At 30.4% G+C, this 25533-nt stretch overlaps 1 protein-coding gene across 2 annotated transcripts in view; it reads right to left on the reverse strand.

The window, feature by feature from the left end:
- LOC129909270 (B-cell lymphoma/leukemia 11A) overlaps window positions 1-25533 on the reverse strand; it is a 220634-nt gene that overhangs the window by 70094 nt on the left and 125007 nt on the right. The window lies entirely within an intron of this gene.

The following is a 25533-nucleotide window of genomic DNA, read 5'->3' on the forward strand; positions in this document are numbered from 1 at the left end:
TTTTATTTTATTTTGGTACCATTCGATTAATAAAATACCTATTTAACTGTTTCAAAACTTTAAAATTCGCTTATTATGAACCCAAAGTTCTTCAAAATGATGAGAAATCCTCGCGTTGGGCGCCACTTGATTTCCAAATCGAAACAATAATGGTCATTGGGCGCCACTTTAAAAGTTATTATCAAATCGAAGAAATTATGGGTAAGATGATGAGTAATTCTTGCGTTGGGCGCTATTTTAAAAGCGATTTTTTAATCGAAGCAATAATGGTCCTTACGTTGGCCGTCACTTTAAAATTATTTTTCAAACCTAAGCAATAATGGTCAAGACGATGAGAAATCTCTGCGTTGGGTGGGACTTTTAAAGTGGTTTTTAATTCGAAGAACTATGGTCCTTCCGTTGGGCGCCACTTTATAAGTAATTTTCAACCTTAAGCAATATTGGTCATTTTTAAAAGTGGTTTTCAAATTAAAGCAGAAATGGTCAAGAAGATGAGAAATCCCTGCGTTGCGTTTGGTGCCACTTAAAAAGTGATTTTCAAATCAAAACAAAATTGTTTAAGACAATGCAAGATTTGTTTTGGGCGACATTTTAAAAGTAATTTTCAAATCGAAGAATAATGAACGATGGAATCCTTGCGTTGGGCGCCACTTAAAAAGTAATTTTTTTTTTCGAATCCAAGCAATTGTGGCTTTCAAATTGAAGCAGCAATGGTCAGGAAAATAATTAAACCCTGCGCCATTTTTAAAATGTTTTACAAATTGAAGCCATAAAAGTCACGAGAGTGCGGAATCCTTATTGGGCGCCACTTTGAAAAGTGGTTTTCAAAACGAAGCCATATTCGTCTGTACTGTACTGAAACTGATAAAAGGTACGCAGAAATTTGACAAATGTAGTTAAAATTTCACTCAAAACTCTTTTATTTTTGAAGTGAAAACTTCTTAAGTATCGTAGTGATTTGAAACAAGATGAAACGAAAACGCGACACGACTTCAACTTGTTATAACTTTTATGTTTTAATAGATAGATGAATGAAATCCGTACTGTAGATAGGTAATTAAATAAATTATAATTGTACAACATTTCAATTAACTTCATATTCAAAATTCAGAGATAACGGTAAAAAGATGTTCTTTTCCAACACACGTTATATCTTTTGATCTAGTGCACATACAAATTTGGTTTAACTTTAATACGCATGCTGATAACATAACCTTTTTTTTGATATACCACACATAACGTTACGTGCTCTACAAGTTACACAATCTTAAATTGAATTTAAAAATACCTCAAAACACTTGTGGAGATCTGTTGGCGATGACCAGCTACCAGTGTAGGAAGTACCGTAATCTCAGTCTGGAAATTCGACATGGTTGACTTTAAAAAAATTCTGACTTCTCTTGTAGACATTTTTGAAATAAGATTTATGCACCATTATACAAGGTGAAACAATAAGCTTTCATATGGTATAAAACTTTTTATAGGTTGTCAAACAAAAAAATTGATTTAATAGCATGAGAACATAAAAATAAATGTTTTTTTGCTTTTTGGATGAAATTTCATCGAGTTTAAAAAATTCTAGCTCTTTTTGTAGATGTCTCATACACCTGATCAATATATATATTTTGAGCTAAGACAATAAGCTTTCAGATGGTGTAAAAGTTTGTACAGGTTGTTAGGGAAAAAAATGGATTTAATAGTGTGAGAAGATAAAAATACGTGTTTTTTCGCTTTTTTTGATGGAAATTGATCGAGTTCAAAAAATTCTAGCTCTTTTTGTAGATGTCTCATAGACTTGATCGATATATATTTTGAGCTAAGACAATAAGCTTTCAGATGATATAAAATTTATCTAGGTTGTCATATAAAAAACATGGATTTGAAGCACAGTACACATAAAAAGGTAATATATTCCGAACTGACATTGGTCGCCAAATTGTCAAAACATGACAATTTGGCGACCAATGTCAACTACCGTAATTCTTAATTGTTTAAATTACCGACGAAAAACGCACAAAAACCGAAAAACCACGCACACAACTAATTTTTTAACAGTTATTTACTATTTTCCGAGACGAAACACGCTGAAAATTTGTTATTTTTCAATTTATAATTTTTTCAAATGAAATTTTATAAATTAAAACAAAAAAAAAATTCCTGTTTACTGCGATTGAAATATAAAAATTAAAGGCCGGCCTGACAGATTGGTGCCCATTTTTTGACAAACAAATTTTGACATTTTTCGGAATATATTACCTTATTATGTGTACTGTGGATTTGAAGGTGATAAAATAAAAATAGGTAGATTTTTTCTATTTTTTTTTTGCAAGAAAAATGATTTTTTAAGGTTTCACTTCTACCACGTGTGAATTGCACACATGATTTTTTTTTTTATACATAAGACGTAAACTTACTTAAAGTAGGATCAAATCAAGACCTAAAGTTCTAAACTGTTTTATTTTAGTAGGTAAAAGAAAAATTTGCTAATATCAACCAAAAAAGTAAAACGACTAGTATTATTTGTTACTGTCGCAATTTAATAGGTACCTACTTTTAAAAATAAATCCTGCTTAAGATAAAACTCACACTTGGCATTAGTATGACAGAGAATACTAAGAAATGTTCACGTGATTCTTAGTAGTTTTTATAGAACAAAAATGAATGGCCTTGTCATATTTTCGGTGTTAACTGAATAATTTGTATGTCAATTTTATTGTTTGATTTTATTATCAATTTGAAATAACACTTCCCAGTTTAACAAGCTGTTCAAAAATCTTTTTACAAAATTGAAGATTTTACAAAAATTCAGCTTACATAAAAGTTAATAAATAAACAAGATGTACAAAAACTAAAAAACTGCAGAGAATTCACGTTAAAAAAGCAAGATTCCCCATTGACTGGACTACTTGCAATGTTGCATTTGGCTCAGAGACCAAATTTCTATTCTGGGGTTTTTTGTCAAACCTGATTGACAAAAGAGGCACATCCGATTTAGGACTGATGTTCCACCCCATTGAGAAATAAGTTCCAATGCGATTTTTTCTTTTTAACGAAACCTTTAAAACTAGAATTTTTAAAATTGTTTGGTTAATACTTTAAAAAACTAACGTTTCAAGGTTTCTATTTTCCAATTATTTGTCTTTGTTGCATTAAATTGTATTTACCTACTATTTTATAGTAGATAAATTTACTTGGTTTTGTTTACCATTACACCAAAGTGCAGTTGCTTAAAATATTAAACTTTTTAAAATTTCATATAAGAATATTTTTAACTTATGAGAAATTTATTAAAAAATTAAAAAATTAAAAAAAAAAATAATATAAAAATAATTTTTTATATTATTACATATTTTTATTTTTGACTTTCAATCAAAGTATCTATATGAAATAAATTTTGCCCAATAAGAATTCTTGATTTTTTTTTTTTGTTAATTGTTAAAGCTGTTTTGTAAAAAAATAGTTTCTTATATGAAAAAAAGTTTTCAAAAATTTTTCAAAAAAAAAAAAAAACAAAATCAATGTTTCAAAAAATTTCGTTGGTCCGTTTTCGAGAAATTGATTTTTTCAATTTATTTTTTAATTTTTAAAAAATATTATGTAAGTATTTTGAAAATTGTTGTTAATTTATAAACCAATTTAATACGGGTATCGTTACGGTTCAAACAATCTTTTTTTTTTCATTTCAAAGTAGAAATAAAAACGTTTGCCCAAAAACATCGAAAACGGTTAGTCGAACATACTAATAGAACAATACTAGAAATTCTCGACGAGACAAACTTAGTACGACGTTTGCGAAGGACTAAACCTTCCGATTAGGTACAGTGAAATTTTTCAATTTAATTCCTTTATTTCGAAATATCGGCATTGATTAATATAAATTTAAATGTTTTAGAGATTTTATTTATTTAACTTCCTTTAAAATATTTTTTTGATAACAAAAATTTAAACCATTACTTAATGATTTAATTTAAAACAAAAGTTATTTATTTATTTTTAAATATCATCAGTAGGAACTTTCATCGGAAAGTTACCTACAACACGTAACTTAACTTCGAGAAAGATAAATTGCTAGATAAGTTCCATCTGAACTTAGTTGCAATCGGGAGGAGGAGGTGGTTTTAGTGGTTAAGAGTCCCACATATCTATGAGCACGCGTTTTCCGGTCCTCATAGAATCTTTTGAAGATTTCAACACCTACCCACGGACAAAAAAAAAAAAAAAAAAAAAAATTTCAAAGTAGGATCGCATTTAATTTCGGTGCTAGAAATAATTTCAGTTCCCTCTCTAGGGAATCACCAACTACTTTTTAACTACGAAGTTTGAAGTAAATCGCTGGTTTAGGCTGTAGAACGAAATAGTAACAGACAGAATTACGAACCCACTTTTTCGCATTCTTTGTCCTCGGAATGTAATTTCTGATTGTTATCTCGAGTTCGATTTACGATTTAGAAATTCCGAAAAAAAGTTCTAGTTAGAGTTTCAGTCAGCAAACAAGGTGTTCTAAACATTGGGTGATATCTATGCATAAAAAAAGTAAATAGGTACTTTTACTTGAAAAATTGTAAAGTATCAACTTTTTTATCCAAATTTTTTGCATATCAAACCTAGTTTAGACCTAGTTAATACTAGGAAATTGCTAGTATTTACTATTTTGTATGCATAAGGGCCATTTTTCTGCGATAACTTTTTCGAAAACTCAATTATTCAAATTGTTTTTAACAAATTTAAAATTCTGTTCCTGAACGTAGTAAAAATGTGGTTATTTTTCTGAACAAACATAGCTCAATAGTTAATATCTAACAATTTAAATAATATGTATAAGTTCTCTAAGAACAGTATTTTTTTTTATTTTAAGGTATTGATAGGTATGTACGTCTACATATTTAAACTTTTTTATGACAGACGAAGTTCATAAAAACCATTAAAAGACAGACATTTCATGTTAAATAAAACAAATCTTAAATCTAATCACTGCAACCCAGCTGGTCATAAAAAATGGTTTGTGAATTTCAATAGCAAAACAACATTTTAAAGTAGGTAGGTATCTCAAAAAAAAAAAAAAAAAAATATATATATACAAAATTCAAAGAGCAAATCTTTAATACAAATTATGCTTATGCACTTTACTTTAATCAATTCCAATGGAACATAATAAAAGAGTAGAACTTAAGAGAGAGTATTGCGAGAAAAAAAAAGTTTGCGCAAACGCTTTAAACAAACTTCCCCTTCTTTCCAATAAAACCCACAGAGAGTTTATAAGGTATTAAAAACCCATACAATCAGGTGGAATTTTTCTGAATGAAAAGGGGAACTTCAGTACAAAGTTTATATGTGTGTGCGAGTGGACACCCCTTTGAGACAATCTTTAGTGAGAGAGGAGACTGGATAAATAAGCTCACAAAGTACCGATAGATTCGTCTTCAGCTAGAGAAAAACGAGAGACTGAAAGATGCAAACGGGGGGTAGTTGTGGTGATGTGCCGTACTGATACTGACTTTCAACCCCTTTATGGGGTGATGGCCGCTTCTGAGACTTTCCGCACGTGAAGGACAAAAAAGTTTTTATGTATGTAGGATTAGAAGTTTGATGGGCAGGAAGAGGGGTTGGTTGAAGGAGTAGAGAGGGACCTAAAAGTACCCTACCATCTGTGTTTGGTGGGTTCAGTCCGAGCATAGAGATGAAAAATAGAAGATTTAGGATAAAGCAAAATAAACAGTTTTCTAAAAAGAAATACAAAAAAAAAAAAAAACTAAAATTGGAGGACGAGGAAAAGGATGAACAAAATGAGGATGGGGCATTGAAAATGTACATAAATAGTGGTGACCATTGTGGGTAATGGGTTTTTAGGTTTCAGGTAGGTACCTAAGCTATCCAGCTATCTAAAGTCTGAAAATTGTTGTCCTGGGAGTTTATTGTTGTGTATTATAGGTATTGTGAAGGGAGGAAATTTGTGTGGTGAGACACTAGAGAGATGTTGAAAATGCGTAGGTATCATTTTGATCACGTATCGAAAATAATTGCTAAACTTTTTAATCGATCCAAGGACCATGCTATATCGATGTCAATATCAAGAATTCATAGCTTAGATAACTTTGGAGATTCAGGTTGTGGATAGTAGAGTGGACTGAAGTAATTATTAATATTTACCAATCTACACTACACATGGCCGTACTTAATCCAAAATATATGAGTAGATGTATATTTATATATTTATATTTATATATGTATATTTTCCATGAAAAATAAATATTTTTAGATAATGTGTTAAAAACCTCGAAATCACGTAGGTACCTATCGTATCTTCATGCTTTTATCACAAAGTATACGAATGACCCCTTTTTCAATGCTAAGCCGCCTTATTATTGGAACCGTTAAGAGCCGTAATATTAAATTTTTAACTTTCGAAAACCCCATCTTTAAATTTTTGTGAAAAATTTCAAATTTTTTGAAATCGGTCAATTAATTTTTTGGAAATTTTGTTTATGATGTAGGTATATCAAATTAATAATTAAGAATGTCATATAAACCTTTTTTTGAAAACTGGGAGAAAATTTTGAAAATGGGAAAATTTCGAAGAACCAAGACAGTTGATTTGATTATCAGAATGTATTCATTGAAGAAGAATGAAAAGTTCGATTTTACAACTTAAATTTAATTTCGGAGCAATGGAAGCATATAGTTAATGATTTAAGCATGTTTTACAACCTGAGTCTAAAAAGTCTTCAACTTTTGAAAATAAAAAGACTCATTTTTATATATCTCAGTCTTAAACAATTCCCCTAAATCAACAACATACTTCTCTTACTTCATAATAAAATTAAAGTTATTAGATCTTATTTCCCTAAAAAGTACGTTTTCACGTGAATAATTAAAATAGACTTTATTGATTCTTCACTTGCATGACAAATAAAACGATCATGCCAAGTTTTTCTATCGAACGACCATTTTTAAAGGTCTTACCTACGCTAATATTGAAATTTCTTTTAATGAACAAAATACAAATACAATTTGGAACAAAGTGGTCCCACTGTTCTTGTTCTGATGTAGTGAACTGAACACAAAATTTTTTAATTGTAGTCGTTAAGTTTTAGTTCCGTTCAGGATTACATGATAATTTCTGATCAACCGTCTCTTCCCCCACTCATTCACATGCAGTTAAAAAAAAATCGAACATATAAAAAAAAAAAAAAAATAGCACGTATACGCCTCAGTGCATGTGGACAACGTGCAAGTAATGTGAATTACAACTATGGATTAGGTGTCAACATACCCGATCGATATTAAATAACACTTGCACTCGATAATTGAACAACAACTTCATCTTCTTTGTCGTCAGTGTTAATAAATAAAAAGAAAAACAAAATCCTTTCAAATAAGAATCAAAAAGTTTTAACTTCTTAAGCTTCTTAAATTCCGTTAGTCATTTTTTTAAATTTTTTTAGCTATCGTTTAGCTATATACAATCCTGTAAGTCAACTGTGGTGCCAATTCTCATTCATAGTGGATTTTATCCCGGGTTTCCCTTCCAACAGGTCCGGTTAAAAAAATTTAATAGTCTCATTTGAATCTGGACGTTTCTTCTTAAAAAATTGTTTTTATTTATTTTTTGCGTCGGCTTATCAAAACATATTAGAAGATCTTTTTGTAGAACGTTCAATTTTATACAAGAAAATAATCTGATCAAGCCTTTTTGATAAAATTTAGTTTTGTTCATTACTCGTCCATATATTGTTCATTATTCGAAAAAAAAACTTTTTCTGGTGTAGAAACTTTAACTGTTTTCTCGTTTTCCGTTTTCCTGGGATCCTAAAATAAAAAGCCGGTACAAGCTATAGAAATATAGAAATACGGGACAGTCCCGGGAAAATCCGGCCAACTCAATACATCAAATTATTTTCTTCGAAGTATCTTTCAACTTGAAAAAAAAAAAAAAAAAAAAAAAAACAAAATAAATCACGTTTTTCAAAGCAAAAAATAAACAACATTTTAAATCAAACTGAGCTCCAAAAAAGTATGCAGTTTAAATTATTTTATTAAGATGCATTTTTAAGAAAAAGTTTTCCAAAATCGTTAGTCATTTAAAAAAAAAATAATTTATTGCAAATATTTTTTTTTTTAAGTTTTAAAATTAAGTTGGTATGCCATTTTGAAACTATTATAAAATTTCAAATTTTTTTTTCAAATCAAAAAATCAATATTTATTAAATTTTATTGTTGGCTTATTTTTAAATTATATATAAATGCGTTTGTATAAAAAAAACTTCGTTTAAACCGAAATAGTAGTTTCGGGAAAAATCTGATTAAAAAAAACTGTTCTGTGGCATGTAGGTGCCGTTAATAATGGTTTTCGAAAAAAAGTTTTCATTTTGCTGTAAGGATTCAGATACTTTTTGATGTTTAATCAAAAATATATATTTTTTTCCAAAATATGTATGTAGCTTTTTTAAATCGAAATCAGAAGTTGCAACCTAGAATTTGGTTGAAAACTTGTTTCATTATATTAAGTACAAACATTTTGAGATATAACAAATTTCTCTTTCCAATATCTTTGAGAAATGAATATCTGTTTGATATAAATATGGTATTTTGCATAGATAAAATATGGTATTTTGAAATTGCATAGTAGGTAGTAGTTTTGCAAAAAAAATCTAACGGTGATGTAATTAGACGTCGAAAGTTACAAAAAAAAGCTTTTTTGACCAGTAATTATTCTAGTATTTCAAAAACGTGACGTGGCAGTGAAATTTTGACTTCGAATTCAGACTTAGTATGGTTTGCCTCAAGCTCTATTTTCGCCGCCGACCAGTGTAATTGATATTATGAGGTTGAAGTCGGATTTTAAATTCTATAACCTATTTGTATTTTATTTGCAGACCTGGTTGTCTTAACATGATTCTTTCTTGGATAACATAAAATGTGAAATGACAATAAGGTATGAATTCCCTCTAAAATAAACGTTACCGTTTATTCAATTAACTAAGCAAGTACTTTGTCTATAAAACAATAAAGTTTTGTAAGGAATCTTATAAATAATAGAAACAACCCGGCATGACTTTGTTATCAAATATGTTGGATCAATATCCTTCTCCTGCCTCAACACTATACTTTTCCCTATCAACCAAAAAAAAACTGAAAGTTCAACTATCCCATATTATATTGGTATACTAATTGTGACTGTAATAGCACAACGTGGGGTGCCAATTCATATGAAGGCAACAAAGTAACCCAGATAACCTCATTCCCACAATTCTACGCACATTGTCACGCTATCTCTTGCGATCGATCTAACAGAATCAAGAAATCGAAGGAAAAAAAATATATTAAACTAATTGTGACACAATATCCCCGTGCTATGGTTTCCTTTATTTATACCATCTCCCTGGTTAACTAGCTCAAATATTGCTGAACTTAAAAGAATGGTGTGCTCTTGGCTCGTGGCATCTAGCAAACGTTTAATTCTGACACAAATTTGTATTCAAAAACTATCAACTCAACATGCTGGCCCATCGCACGTCACAAGAAAAACGCGGTGTGCATTTCAAACAAAAAAACCTACGACTATTGGCGCACAATCATCGCATCGCAATGGATAATGGAAGGTGAATGCGGGTCGAGTAAATGATGATAACCCCTTTGTGGCGGTCGCGTTGCACTTGGAGAGAGCAGTTGTGCAGTTTTTGTACCTCGCATAGCTGCTGGCTACGCATCGAATTCGGAAGTCATCGCGCGAAGCGCACCCGTTGGAGAATATAGCGAAACTTCGGTGATGGTTACAGCGCAGGCAGCGCATCCTACAATCAAATTACTCCTTAAGCCTGCTAAATTTGAGTTGTACAATTTGCCTACGAAACTCGTGCCCCAATGCGGCATTACCGGCCATTCGCAATTCTATGATAGTTCTCTCTCTCTGAGGGGCCGTTTCTGTCAGCGTTGATGGTGGCTGCTGCCGATAATTTCGATATGTGCCCCCGGGGGCACCAAACACTTCGCTCTCACTCACCAAAGAGAAGACAAGTAGTTCCTTGCTGCGCTGCTGCTGATGATGATAGTTTCCATAGGATTCAGATGCACCATCAAATGGATGGACGCGGACCATCACAGCACTCGCTGAGATGTCGGTCGACTTCGATCGCTCGAATCACTGTGGTGTTTAACAAAAAACTGGGCTATTCGGCCCATTTAATCGGCGATTATGCAAATTATTTGCACCAATGATGCAGAGAATATGCGCATAGTGATGACGGCCGGCAGTGTTTATGCCGGACGAACTATGCCTAGAGAATCTATAGAGGTCTCTTAGACTTTTGGATAATGGTCAGCAATGGGTTTGGCTCATAGCCATTGAAATTACTCTAATTTAACGCTCTAAGTGTAAACGTGAAATTATTCGGCTCAGTTTATTCACTACTGGTATAGGCTTTCAATAGTATTGAATGATTGGTCTGCACATTGTTTCTTTTTTTAACTGTTACTGTTGCAAATTTTGCCGCAAACAAAAGTAAGATTATAAGATGAAGTATTTAATGTACGTGACCTAGTCAAGTTGATTATTTGAAGGCGTTGTTTATGATATTTTTGACCTGTCCGTTATGTTCGTTTAAGGAATATAAACTGTCTATCATAAGGTACATTCCCTATGTAAGAAGGGAATGTCACATAGTTACTGTGTTGATTCAGATAACTGCAAATTGCAGTTACATACATTAGCTATTTTTCTTATGGAATAAGAACTGCATAGATTATGTTTCTAATAAGGATACCTATGACTTCGTCCAGACATGATAAAGTTCTCTTCGTATCGACTGACTTGGTTATTGCACTCTTACTCTGAGCCATGAACTGATTTTTGGCTAACTTTTAAGGAAAATGTTCAACAAAATTTTTTCATGGAAAACTTCGAAATAACTTGTGCTGGTAGCCATCGGAAGAACGATGGCTAAATCATTCCGAAAAAGAATTAAATCAAAGTGGCGTTTTTTTTTTTGTCATTTTTTCCTCAATCTAAGAGTATCAAAAACGATTTTCTAAAATCGAGAATTAAAAGGCTGGTTTAGCGGATCCTGAACATAAATGGTTTATCATTGCACTAGTTTATTTTGTGAAAGTTTGTTTGTTGTCATAAGGGTTTTTTTTTTTTTTTTGTTCAGAACAGAGTCTGAACCTTTAGAAAAACTACCGTGTTTGTGTTTTGCTCAGAACTTTTCTTCAGAGCCTCAAAATAGGGTGAGCTTAGAAAAACTCAACCGAGCTTCCTGAGCAAAAAATCTGAATCAATGAGAAAAAAAAAAACAAATGCATGAAGCTGTTGGCTCCAGCACAGTAGAGATTTTTAAAAACTGTATTATTTTTTTGCTAAAAACATAATTTTAGCGTTCAATTATTTAATTAGTGCTTTCACAAATAAAACCAAACTACGAGCGCTTGAAAGGCGCTTTCTTTGAGAGCTAACTATAAATTACACAGGTCTGCAAGGAAATCCTCCTTTATACTTTTCTAAAGGATTTTTGTATGCTGGTTCCGAATCCGAAGTCAAAATTGGCCTAGCACATCACATTTTTAGGATATTTCCGTTAGGAAATCTCGAAAGCCTTTTTTTTTGCTGTTTTCAAAGCAATATTTTGGGTTGGCGTTTTGTGTAAACTTTTTCAACTAAACTTGTCACGGTTTATAAAAGAACTTATTTTTTTATTTCAAATTCAGTTATCATTAAAAATTCATTTTTCTTTCTCCCAAGAACAAATGTATACTTTTCTAATAGATTTTAGTATGCTGATTTTGAATCCGAATTTAAAAAATTGCGATCAGCTTCTGTTTTTGCGATAAAGTAGTTTTTTTTTGAGATTTTTTTTAACCAAAAACTTGATTTTGTGATACTCTAACGCGTAGGTAAGGTATATCTCAAAATCCTGATTCGAACTCAGCACATCAAAAACCATAAGAAAAGTACACTGAGGAAAAAGCCATCAAAAAACAACGTGAAATCAATGTAAACCACATAGATTTAATTATTATTCGGAATGATTTTGCGTTGAAGATGAACATTTTAAAATCAACGTGGAAAAAAGGTTAATTTTTGATAGTTTAGTACCTTAAAGTGTAACATAAATCAAAGTAGTTCATCTTTGAAACAAAAACGTTTCAACTTTAATTCATTTTTTCCCTCAGTGTATACTTTTGTTCCTAGAAGAGACAAATTTTAAGATTTAGAAGGCAGTGTATTCGAATGGTTTATCACAGATAAGATATTTCTAAATAGAAAAATGTTATATATAAAAAAGAGTTCGTTAAGTGTGTGTGGCCGATAAACTCGCGTTTGGCTGGTCCGATTTTGGTAATTTTTGTTTTGTTTGAAAGGTATTAATATGTAGATGGTTTGTATCAAAAAAAAATAATACCTTTTCTCCCATCTTCACATAGCTGTCAATTTGTAAGAGTGAAGAAACACTCTAGCTTATTAAAAAGTTTAACTAAGCTTAATTTGTAAAAAAAATATATTAAGACAGGCTTTCAAAATAATAATTTATTACTGTTTATAGTCTTAAAAAAGTCAAAGAATTCATACTTTTAGTACAGGAAAGATAGACTTTTTCGTGGAACGAAATATAGGACGGCTGAATTTTTCAAATCTGAAAGAGGGGTATTAGAAAAGCTTAAGTCCTGGTTTTCGGGACGGCACCGCCCTGGCGAAATCCGCCATTTTGGAAAACGCGAATCGCTCCATATCTCCAAAACAATTTGTCCTAGAGAAATGGTTATCATCCCAAAGTTCTTGGAAATTTAATTATCTTTTTCTTTGTGATACATTATTTTTCTGAGCGGGCAATAGTTTTGAGGTTATGTTGTTTTAATTAATTTTTTTTCGGTTTTTTTAAGTTTTTATCATTCCCGCTAATAGTAACATAATTTTGTAAACAGTTAAAGTTATAGACCATCAAATTACCAATAATTTGGTATATTTTTGAAAGTCATGCGATGTATGAGTCGAAAGTTATTGATCTGAAAACTATAGTCTAAGTACAGGAAAGTTAGTAAATAAAACAGGCATTTTGTGAAACGAAATATAGGGAGGCTGATTTTTTCAAATCTGAAATAAGGGTATTAGAAAGCTTAAGTCCTGGTTCTAGGGACGCCAACCTCCTAGCGAAATCCGCCATTTTGAAAAACGTGAATTGATCTATTATAGGTATCTGCTACACTATTGACTTGACCGAATAAGTTACCAAAGTTAAAGGTAATATAAATATCTTTTCTTGTGCATTCACTGTTTTTCAGCGAGGACAACACTTTTGAGGTTATGTTGTTTCATTTTTCGTTTTCTTTAATTTTTTCTCAGTCTCTATGATAGAAACATAATGTTTTAGAATCATAAAATGTGGATGTTTGACTTAAAACAAAATATGTGTAACACAATATTCTAAATTTTACCATTACCCACCTTAACAACTCCCTCTCATATCATATGTTTCTCGTTTTTACATTACGTACACGATTTAGTCTTTTTTTCATATCTTATGCAAAAACATATTAGTACATATATTTATTGAAAATATTGAAAGGGATTGCTCTCAAAAATCCGTATCTTTGGTTTGAAAAGTCATATAATCTTCAAAAGTATACCAAATTAATGGAAATTTGATGTTCTACAAATTTAATCATGCTAAAAAATTATATTTCTATCATAGAGACTGAGAAAAATTAAAGAAAACAAAAAATAAAACAACATAACCTCAAAAGTGTTGTCCTCGCTGAAAAACAGTGAATGCACAAGAAAAGATATTTATATTACCTTTAACTTTGGTAACTTATTCGGTCAAGTCAATAGTGTAGCAGATACCTATAATAGATCAATTCACGTTTTTCAAAATGGCGGATTTCGCTAGGAGGTTGGCGTCCCTAGAACCAGGACTTAAGCTTTTCTAATACCCTTATTTCAGATTTGAAAAAATCAGCCTCCCTATATTTCGTTTCACAAAATGCCTGTTTTATTACTAACTTTATTGTACTATTTCTGATACAAAATAACGTACAAAAAGGGAAAAGCTCCAAAAGACGTTTCCTATGGAATTCACGCGCAGGTAAATAGGACAAAAAAAATTTAAGACATTTCGACAGCATGCACCAAAAAATTTTATTTTTACTTGCGATATGTGTAGGTACTATATGTATATCAAGTTTTGCATTCGTACAAAAAAAAGTTGAGATAACATTTTTCCCCCTGACATTACGATGATAGAGAATGCCAAAAAAGTGGGTCCCGGAAGTCCGTCTGTCTGTCTGTCTGTAAACGAAGCTACAGCCTTAACGGATGAACCGATTTATGTCAAATTGGTATGTAGCGTTATTTGGCGACTCTCCAGAGGGGTTTTGGGAATTAATTTTTTTGGGCCAAAAAAACGGTACTTGTCATAAACCGATTTTAGTAAAAATTGAAATATCTCCAAAACGGCTCCAATGATTTTGTCAAAAAAAATTCAAATAAAAGTTTTACAAAAAGGTCTATCTTTCAATAAAAAAATTTTATTTTGAAAATCATTATTAACGGTACCTGCCATAGAACCTTTTTTTTTTAAATCCAATTTACTCCGAAACTACTTATTCGATTTAGACGAAACTTTTTCTAAATAAAATGCACGACTGGGGTCGCACGTACTTGCTCTTATACTAAAGTAACTCTTATGTTAAAGCTTTTTATTCCAGAAAATTAGGAAAATTTTATTATTTGATATTTTCAAGAAATTTCATAAGAAGTGTAAAAAAATAAAATCTGTTTTTATAATTAATTAAACACCGTTTTAAATGATGTTTTTCAAAAAACCAAGTATGCCATTTTATTACTTGTATAAAAAGGTATTTTTAGAAAAAAAATTTCGAAAAACGTTAGAGCCGTTTTTTAAAAAAATAATTTTTTATATATAAAAAATTTCTAACATTTTTCAAAAAAAAAGTTGGTATGCCATTTTTAAGAAATAATTGATTTACGCATAAAAACGAAATTTCAAAATTTTTCACTAACTCGTTTTCAAAAAATTGATTTTTCAAAAAAAAATTTTGAAACATTTTTTAAAAATCCAAAAATTATTTTTTTGAAAATTTTCTAAAATTTTAATATTACTTTTACTTAAACGCTTTTGTATAAAATTTTTCGTTGAAATCGGGTTAATCTTGTACGAAATATTCAAAAACCAAAAAAACCGTTCTATGGCAGGTACCGTTAATAACGGTACAAAAAATATTTTTTTTATTTCAAAAGTTGGCTCTTATGGTAAATACTAAACACAAAAATTTTAATCAAAATCGTTAGAGCCGTTTTTGAGTTATTTGGTTTGAATTGAGAAATTTGTATGGGAGGTACACTTTCTAAGAGAGATAAAAAAAAAACAAAAAAAAGCAACTTTCAGAATTCTATAAAAATCATCTGTACCAAATTTGAAGAAAATCCGTCCACCCGTTTAGGCTGTGGAAATGTGTACAGATGGACGTACAGACGCACAGACGCACAGACGCACGGACGGAACTGCGAGACCCACTTTTTAGGAATTCTCCATCATCGTAATGTTGGTTTTGATTAAAACCTCAAATTTTTTTTTCGACACGAAACCAATACTTGCCCTATTGAGCAAGTAAAAAGCATATATATAATTTTAATATAAGCCAAATTTTGGTTTTAGATGTTAATGAGTGATTTCTACAAAATAGCATACCAATTTTTTTTGAAGACGCTTGAATTCAAATGGGAAATCTGACAGAATCATTGGTCCTTGACGAATCAACACATCTTCGCCTTTGAGTTTTTCACAAAAAATGGTAGCTTCAATTAGATTTGCCATTAACTTCTTCTTTGTACATTGCAAAGTTTAGGTGGCTGTATGTTCCGAAGCATAATAATGGGCGCTACTTCTTTGCGCTCTAAATGATGTTGAGGCAGTCCTGGTATACCCAATGAATTCAAAAACTCCGTTTGGTAATTTGATACATTGCATTCATTTTTGTGATAGGGTCAACCGATTTGTAGGCAAAAAATTGTTCATTTATATCGTTTAAAATTGTTGCATTGATTTCAGAAACATTTTTATTTGTACCAGCCATTATTGCACGTTCACTCAGCCAAGCATGATTTTTTTAATTTGTTTTAATACTTGGAAATACACTTATAAATTGTTTTGAAGTGTAATTCGGCCTTCAGAATCAAGTGCCATTATTCTATTAACAATGTCCAATAACTGCTTAAATTACAATAAATTTGTTAATGTTCATTACAATAAACTGTTTTTTTTTCGGTTTTAATTTATTTTCAAACAGGTTCTATTTTTTTTTAAATGTGCACTCAGCGAAGTGGGTGGGGTTTAGCTAGTATCATATAAAATTTAAAAAAAACACGTATAAATTGTTTTAAGGTATTGTATTACAGTTTTCTTTACATATTTGACTTTTTTTTATACAACGGTAGGGCTGTCATATAAAATTTTATTAATGTCGGGACAACAGGTTTCAAAAGTCGGGACAAATCGGGACAGAAAAAAAAAAATACATGACATCGAAAATAAAAAAAAACAGTAAAATACAAACTTTTCCATGCATAGAACTTACTCCTAAATTTTTGTGGACTTATTGCAAAAGTATGAGTTGATTACAATACCATTTTTTGAAATTCATCGTTTGAAAAAACGTGAAAACGGGCTATAAGCTATAAGGGTAAGGTCTTACATTGTTTACTTTTTACTTTTCATTGAATTTTAACATTAGGTCTCGATCGCTTAAAACTGTTGCAATTTTGTTTTAGAAATTTAAGAATTCAGAGTCGTCGCTCAAGTAAAAATTTTACTCAAGTGAACATTATTTGCTCTTGCATTTGGCTTACTTTAGCTACTCGTTACGTTAAGAAAATCTAAGGGTTTCTTAAATTTTAGCTTATGAATACCAACTGGAGAAATTTTGAAGTAAATGCTTGAGTAAACACTCAGAAAAAAATTGAAAAAATTTTTTACTTGAGTGACAAGATCTTAAGGTATAGTAAATACTATTGGGATTGAAATACAAAATATCTTAATCAACTGGAATCAGTGATCAACAAACAATCAGTGATTCATTATGGAGTCTCATTTTTTTTTTTTTCTTAAAGTTTTCGAACGAAGACTGATAAAGAAACAGAATGTCGGGACAAAATCGGGACATTTTGTAAATCGGGAAAGATATCGGAACAGGGTCTAAATGTCGGAACTGTCCCAGGACGTCTGGCAGCCCTATAACGGGCGTTGAGATTTTACATTTTCCTAAATAAAGGTGTTTTTGTGCATGTGGAATTTACTAAAAACTGCAGGATTTCAATATTTTTGCTGTTTTTGTCAATTAATATCTTAAAATGTGTGTAAACTTTAATTAATAAATACACATTTGGTGTCATATGATAAATCATGTTATGAAAAATAAGTCCTCCAAATTTGAGTTCATACGAATATTAGTTTTATTTTTGTACTTGGTCAACCGAATCTAAAAGGGTTGTTTTCTACAAACTCCTCATATTTTTCATAAATCATTTAAAAAAAATGGTACGTGCTAGAAATCTGAAACCAGATTTAGATCCTGTAAAGTCAAATCTTTCATTATTTCAAAAAAATTATTTGAAGGAGAAAAAAAAAAGATTAATTTTGCACATCAGTGTTATTAGTAAATTGAGAGCTGTAAATGTTATTTGGTCTCACCTTTGGTTAAAAATCTGTTTAAATAATAATTCAGATACTATTGTTTTGGAACACCATATTACTCTGGAATATTCTATAGGTATTTCTGCTGAATTAAGTTCGTCTTTAGTTTTAAAAAGTACTCATAGATAGACCATAAATATATAATTAAAAATATGAAGAGTTCATGTCAAATTCAATCAATGTTTGCAATGTGGTTCGGTTTTTTTTTTATTTACGAAATGCGTTCTATTTTTTTTTTCAACTTAAAAACAAAAAAAATGTTTAATTCGTTCCTTTCTTTGTTTTTCCAAAACTCCTACAAATTTAAGATTTAAATAAAACTTAAAACAATCTTAAAGAAACACCGCCAACTGGTATTGAAATGTATGCATTTTATTGGTGCATACAATTATGCATCTTAAAAACGAAAGGCAAAATTAAATTCTGGCCATTTGGTTAAATCATTGTCTGGCAATCGGAAACAAAAAAAAACCCTTTCCTTTCGTACTTACCTTTAGGTATGTGGGTAAAGCCTTATAGGTACTTACTTCATGACTCTTGAGATCGCAAAAGTCGCCGACCCCATTTGAATATCGGTAGGTATAGGTAGGTATATAAAATAATTGTCGGCTCAAACTCTTCAATTTGGTGTGTGCGAGTGCGATACTTTTGCCACATATCCGCAACACAATTATGCAACGCATTCAATATAAAACAGCAAAGAACAAAAACGAAAGCCGCCAAACTTAAATGTGCGTTTTTGTTTTGCATTTTTTCATACTGATCTTTTAGATGATGCCGATGCCGCTGCACTCGCTTATGGGGATAATTGAAATTTTGTTACAATAGTGCAAAAGTAATTTTGTTCAGGTTCCGCAATAACTTCAATTTTTTTTTGACTATTGTTTTAGTTCAAAGATTTCAAAGAGCCTTAAAAGTGTAGGTATGCAAATGCATATTTTTTGTGCAGTGTGCAGTTTTTCCCAAACAAAGTTCCTTACGCGAAATTTTAACTCACAGATCCTTTAAAATAAAGTGATATTTGAAAGTGAAGTTGCATTATTTATAAAGACTTTGTTTAGAAAATTAGTTCTTTCCTGTGGTTAAAGTAAAGAGTAAGATGGTTATGGTAAATGAAGTGAAGGCTTAATTTTAGGGAAGTAAAACGATCAGTTCCTTCGGGATTTTGGGTTTTCGGAATTTCGATTTTCGGGATTTCGACCCCAACCTGATTTTTTAATCTCAAATTCATTTATACATTAGGCTGGGTCACAAATGTATGGAGAAATTTTTTTTGCTTATTTTTTTACGGGCACAGTGATGAAAAGGTGCCAAACTGTGAATAGAACAATAATATAAAGTTTGGTTATAATCAGACTTTATCTTCTGCCTCCGGTTGCCCAGCCAAGTTCTCTATGAACTTTGGTCCTAAAACCTTAGGAAAAAACTCAGGCCTTTTTCGAACCATTCTAACTTTTGTTTCAATAATGTCAAACATTTCACACTCGTTTTATTTGTTAACATAGTCCAAATCAAGCTCTTAAAAAACTTTCAGCTACGTAGGATTAGCAGTTTCTGAGAAAAAGGCCTTCAAAAATCGCAAAAAGAGTAGCTGATTTACTCACTAACACACTAACTAAAATATGATACAAAATTATGGCAAACTTCTAGTTTTCATAGAAACTTGATATGGTCATGGATCTGTACTTCAAGATACAAAGAAAAAAATCGAAAAATTAAGATTTTACGTTCAGGGGGCGTGGTAACCGCCCATTTTGGTAAAATTAATATCAATTATTAAAAAGTATACTTCTGAATACCCTAGAATCTTGAAACTTGGTAGAATTGTAGTTAGTGCAAAGGAAACATATTCAAACTTACGATTTTCTACCTTGGAGGCGTGGTATTCCCTTAAAAATAATAAAAGAAACATATAATGTTTCATAAATTAATTAACAAGTCTTAGAAAAATGTAGTTTTGTTTTTTTTTTTAATTTCTCAAAAACGGCAAAACATTTATGCATCCGGTTTTCTGTTTTTGCTTAAAAACAAATAGGAGCATTGAATTTTGAAAACTTAAATAGTACTTAATCACATAAAATTTTGAAAAGAAATTAGTTCGCAAATTAAAAAAAAAATTTTTTTTAATTTTGATTTTGAAAATTAATTAATTTTTCAAAAACTGTTTTATAAAACAACTTTATTTGAAAGCGAAATAAAAAAGAGATTTTGGGCTTAACAAAAAGGTATAACATATTGTCGTAGGTATAACCGTTGATTTTAAATAATATTTTTTCCTAATTAAATCATTTTTTTAGAAAATTGCCCCTCCTGACTAAACGGGGGCGAATATTAACCCCCTATAATACGATTTTTTTCTTGTCCGGACCCAACCTACACGCTTAAGCTTTTTGGCACATCCTCCTGAATTTGCTTTTATAAGAAATGAGATAATAATAAATTAAGCAAAGCATGTGTGGTTTTTAGGCAAAAATCAGATTTTTCAAAAATGAACCTACAATCCGGAGGCACTTAGGGTTAAAATAATTAAATGAAATTTTACTTATAAGCTAACCGAACCATTTAGCACCTTTTAATCGCTGAGCCTTTTTGAAAATCCAAAAAATTGTATTTTGACCCACCCTATTATACATGTCCTTCGAAAACTCACTCACAAATACCAACTGAAAAGATCCCAAAATATTTAAAACAAAATTTTATTCTGGCCAATTTACACACTACTCAGCCGTTAAGATATGAAATATGTAAATTTCGATCTACAAATTGGTCACAATCATTTCGAACCATTCAGAATAAGGACATCACCTTTTATTATCTGTCCTTTCTGCAGACAAAATCTCTTCTCATTTGAATAGACTGCAATAAGGTTTTTTTTTGCTTTATAATATATTCTCTTTTAGCTGCTATATGGATAACACTTTTCCCTTATCCATCATAACGAAACAAAAATAAGAAAAAAACATTTCCTGCGTGGACAGAAATTACATCAATTGTCAAGCAATCGCGCTTATAACTGCCACACAAAGCTGACTCTCCAGAGCGCATGATAATTTTAATTTGACTCAAGCCTCCCAATGCAATGTCCCACCAGTGCCGCAGTCACACCGCATAACAAAACTCAGCTTCACAAACTCGAAAAAAGACAAATTGACGCACCCAAAATGAATTGTTGTCTTCCAAAAGGTGTGCCATTTTTCATAATTCATCAAAAAATAAAAACAAAACGGGCGGACAATCCGTTCGGTCCGTACGTACCTAAACGTATATACCGCCCGCCACCGCACAATCAGCTTAACTTCGTTGCAACTCGTCGCAAGACGTTTTCTGCTCTCATCAATGGCGAAATGCATTCAAGAACTGTGTGGGCACTTTTTCGTCTTGTGGTTTTGTATATAAAATAATTGATGTAACCAAAAAAAGAAGAGAGAATATCCGTCCATGATGGGTACTGTGACAATGTGATTCAAAAGATCTTCCGGACGAATCTCTAATGGAACTCCGATTGTATCTGCAAATGTTGGCGGTGGTGGTGGGTTGAGTGTGCACAAAAATGTACCCTTTTCATCTTCACTATCATAGCAAAGAATAGACCAAAATCGAAGATACTAATCAGCTTAATCACAAAATCCTTAATCCCAATTATTATATGAAGACAAATTTTTGCATCAAAAGTCGCACAGGTATATTCCCTGTGCAAACAAGCCAACACTTGCTCTGGTTAGGCAAATTTGTAGATTTGTATAAAGTTGACACTAAGCATGAGAGCATTTAACCAGCAATTGGGAACGGCTACAATTACCATCGAGATGATCTTCAATACAAGACAATATCCATATCCGTTATCTAACGAAAATAAGTCTTCTCTTGTCAAATTAGGTTCAGGTATTCATAGGGCAATAATAATCACTAGAGCCATCATAGATCACTTCAGATGATCAAGCTTAGAAATCGTTACAAGCTGACTGTTAACGATGATCGTGGCTTGGTACTTTTTTCTTAACTTGTGTTATTCGTATTGTAACGATACTAGACAAAAAGAGACATTTTTTAACATAATGTTAATGTTAATGTTAATGTTAATGTTAATGTTAATGTTAATGTTAATGTTAATGTTAATGTTAATGTTAATGTTAATGTTAATGTTAATGTTAATGTTAATGTTAATGTTAATGTTAATGTTAATGTTAATGTTAATGTTAATGTTAATGTTAATGTTAATGTTAATGTTAATGTTAATGTTAATGTTAATGTTAATGTTAATGTTAATGTTAATGTTAATGTTAATGTTAATGTTAATGTTAATGTTAATGTTAATGTTAATGTTAATGTTAATGTTAATGTTAATGTTAATGTTAATGTTAATGTTAATGTTAATGTTAATGTTAATGTTAATGTTAATGTTAATGTTAATGTTAATGTTAATGTTAATGTTAATGTTAATGTTAATGTTAATGTTAATGTTAATGTTAATGTTAATGTTAATGTTAATGTTAATGTTAATGTTAATGTTAATGTTAATGTTAATGTTAATGTTAATGTTAATGTTAATGTTAATGTTAATGTTAATGTTAATGTTAATGTTAATGTTAATGTTAATGTTAATGTTAATGTTAATGTTAATGTTAATGTTAATGTTAATGTTAATGTTAATGTTAATGTTAATGTTAATGTTAATGTTAATGTTAATGTTAATGTTAATGTTAATGTTAATGTTAATGTTAATGTTAATGTTAATGTTAATGTTAATGTTAATGTTAATGTTAATGTTAATGTTAATGTTAATGTTAATGTTAATGTTAATGTTAATGTTAATGTTAATGTTAATGTTAATGTTAATGTTAATGTTAATGTTAATGTTAATGTTAATGTTAATGTTAATGTCAATGTTAATGTTAATGTTAATGTTAATGAAAAAACTGTCGTCACTGATAAATTTTTCTTTTAGAAAAGTTGATCGGATTTGTGTCAAATTTTTTCATTGTTTTGTGTTTTTGTTGTGATCTTCTAGTAGTTTCCATGAACTCTAGATAACCCATCTTTTTGGAAACATATCACTTTTTGATCTACAAGGAATGGACATGCGTATAAATGTTCTGTGCATTGACATTGAACATTGTGTGTTGTCAAGATTCTTCAAGGGGAACTAAACTATCATAGGTACGGTGGCGATGGGCGCTATACAGTAAAGCTAGCCAGAAGCCATTAACTGAGTACATCGAGCGGAAAATATCTTGTCGTGCCCATAAGTCCAAAGCGATATGTGTGGACGCAGGCAATGGACTTTTTTTTTTTTGTTTAAACCTATTATAAGCCCCATAAGAATTTCTTGTCTTCTTGATTTGAATGTAGCTTTTAATTGAGATCCAAATCCTATTGTTGATTCGAGGAAAATACTCTCCAAAGAAGTTTTCTTCATCTTGCTTGATGATAGGCATGATATCGTCATTCGATCGACAGTTTATGACAAAATTTTTGTCGTCTTGGTCAGCATATTGGAAGGTTTACATATGTTTTGTGTATACTTTCAATCAAATAGGTTAGAGATTGTTGTCGCGAAGGAAAATATAATTTGTTATTCATAGATATCTTGTTGCGGGCACGACCGCGATGACGAGAATTTATAATTGACTTTTATTTTGTGTCTTTTTTTTTTGTAATGGGTGGCTTATTATGATGTTGGCTTTGGTTCAAGGTGTGTTTTGTTACCTACTTTGTTCAATTACTTTTTTTTTTGTGAAAATGTAAATTTTACTTGCCCAAAGCACAGCAGTGCACTATCGGGATATTCATAAATATCGGAACAATGTATCAACGGCCGTTACGTCTCGTTATAAAGTGCTTAGATCTTTAACTTTTGATCTCTAAATTATATACCTACACATTTACATATAGTAACTCATAACTTAGGTATCAGAAAAATACTCCAATTGAAGTGAGATTTATCTAAATAGAAGATTGAGTTTGTCACTGCATTGGAATTGATTAAGGGTCAAAATTTAGGGTACAAATTGTGAATTCATTGAAAAGCTCCAACGAAAGTGTTTTCAAATGCTGATTCATTCAATACAATTTATTAGCTTAGGTGCCCCTTTATAAGCGGTCGAGAAATGGCATGAAAATTTGCATTAAGATTTTTCTATAGAAAAAGTTACTCATACACCACAGTGACCCTCTTAGCTTCTTTTAATTTAATCAATGACTAAATAGAAAAACAAGTTGACTTTTGTTCATTATCTACCGACTAACAATACTATATACAGTTGCAGAGTAGAAACTTTACATGAAAGTTTCTAAAATCTTGGAACCCTTAACTTGAAATATTGCAACCATAAAAAAGTATTGATCGGGTCATTTTTGACCCATTTTTGGAAAGAAATCAGTTTTTCTTGAAAACCTAATTCGTTAAGATTTAATGTTTTATGACTTTTCATAAAGTTTAAAGTTTAAAATACTTGTAATTGTCATGAAAAATATCTAAACTATTAAATTATAAACCAAAGCAGTAATAATTATTGAAATATTTAACATTTATTCTGAAAAAGTATTGATGGGTCAAATTTGACCCGAAACCCTCTTACGTTAGTTTCTTTGAGGACCTTATGAAGGTTCAATTGGTGAAAATTTGCAGAAGCTAGATTTTTTGCATTGGATGAAAGTTTAAAAAAAAAAAACGTTTTTTGGCCGTAAGTTCTAATTTTTGAGGTGTTACCGAATTTTGAAATACCGTTTTGTAATCGGTGTAACAAGCTCTACAAAACGTATATTTTTAGTTTCACACAATTTAATCGTACTGTTCTAAAAAAATTATATTTTGCAACGTTTAAAAGTCCATAACTTTTTTTCTTATGATTTGCAATAAAATTTTCTTTCATAAAATGAAAGCTTACAAAATAAACGAATATAAGAAAAATAGTTTTCCTACATACTCCAAAAGTTAGTAAAAAATACACTTGTTTATAACAAAATCAAATATTTTAAAATAATTTGTTGTTTTTTTAAATTTTTTTTAGTTAATTGTTGTGTGTATAATTGGTAATATGTGTACCAAATTTTATTAATTTCTAGTTTCATTCTAGTTCATTACCGAGATACAGTCATTTTAACAAAAATTCGTACAAATTTTCATTTGTTTATCACTTTTAACGAAATTGAAATTTTTCAAAAATACTTTGGAGTTATTTTTAACATATATGTAAATCTTTCAATATACCTATATGCAAAAAAAAGTATAAAATTCGAGAAGTCGGTTTAAGGTGACCCACTTGAACAAAACTGACTCAAAATTTTTATAAAATTTTCAAAAAACACATGTTTGGATTTTTAAAAAATATTTAAAATTTTTTTTTTTGAAAAATCAATTTTTATGTGTTGAAAAATATTTTCTTAAAAATGGCATAGGTATCAACTTTTATTTTTGGAAAATATTGGAAAATTCTTATAATATAAAAAATTGTTTTCGTAAAAAACGGCTCTAACGATTTTCGAAATTTTTGTTCTAAAAACTCTTTTATACAAGATAAATGGTATACTTGGTTTTGTGTAAAATATTCTTTAAAACGGTATTTAATTAATAATAAAAACTTATGTTGTTAAATAAAAAACTTTAATATTAGAGTTACTTTTACCATAAAAGCAAGTACCCCCGACCCCAGTCGTGCATTTTATTTGTTCCTAATCCAATTTTTGTCGATTCCTGCTTACTTAGATTTCGAAGTTTTGGTCTTTTTTTTCCTTTAAATCTTTTGTATTCGAAGAAAAAAAAATTATTACTATCAACCAATATTCAGAAGCTGGACTTGATTTATCAAATTGCTGCTATTTTTAATCTTTA

Source organism: Episyrphus balteatus, chromosome 2 (assembly GCF_945859705.1).
Source record: "Episyrphus balteatus chromosome 2, idEpiBalt1.1, whole genome shotgun sequence".
Lineage (NCBI taxonomy): Eukaryota > Metazoa > Arthropoda > Insecta > Diptera > Syrphidae > Episyrphus > Episyrphus balteatus.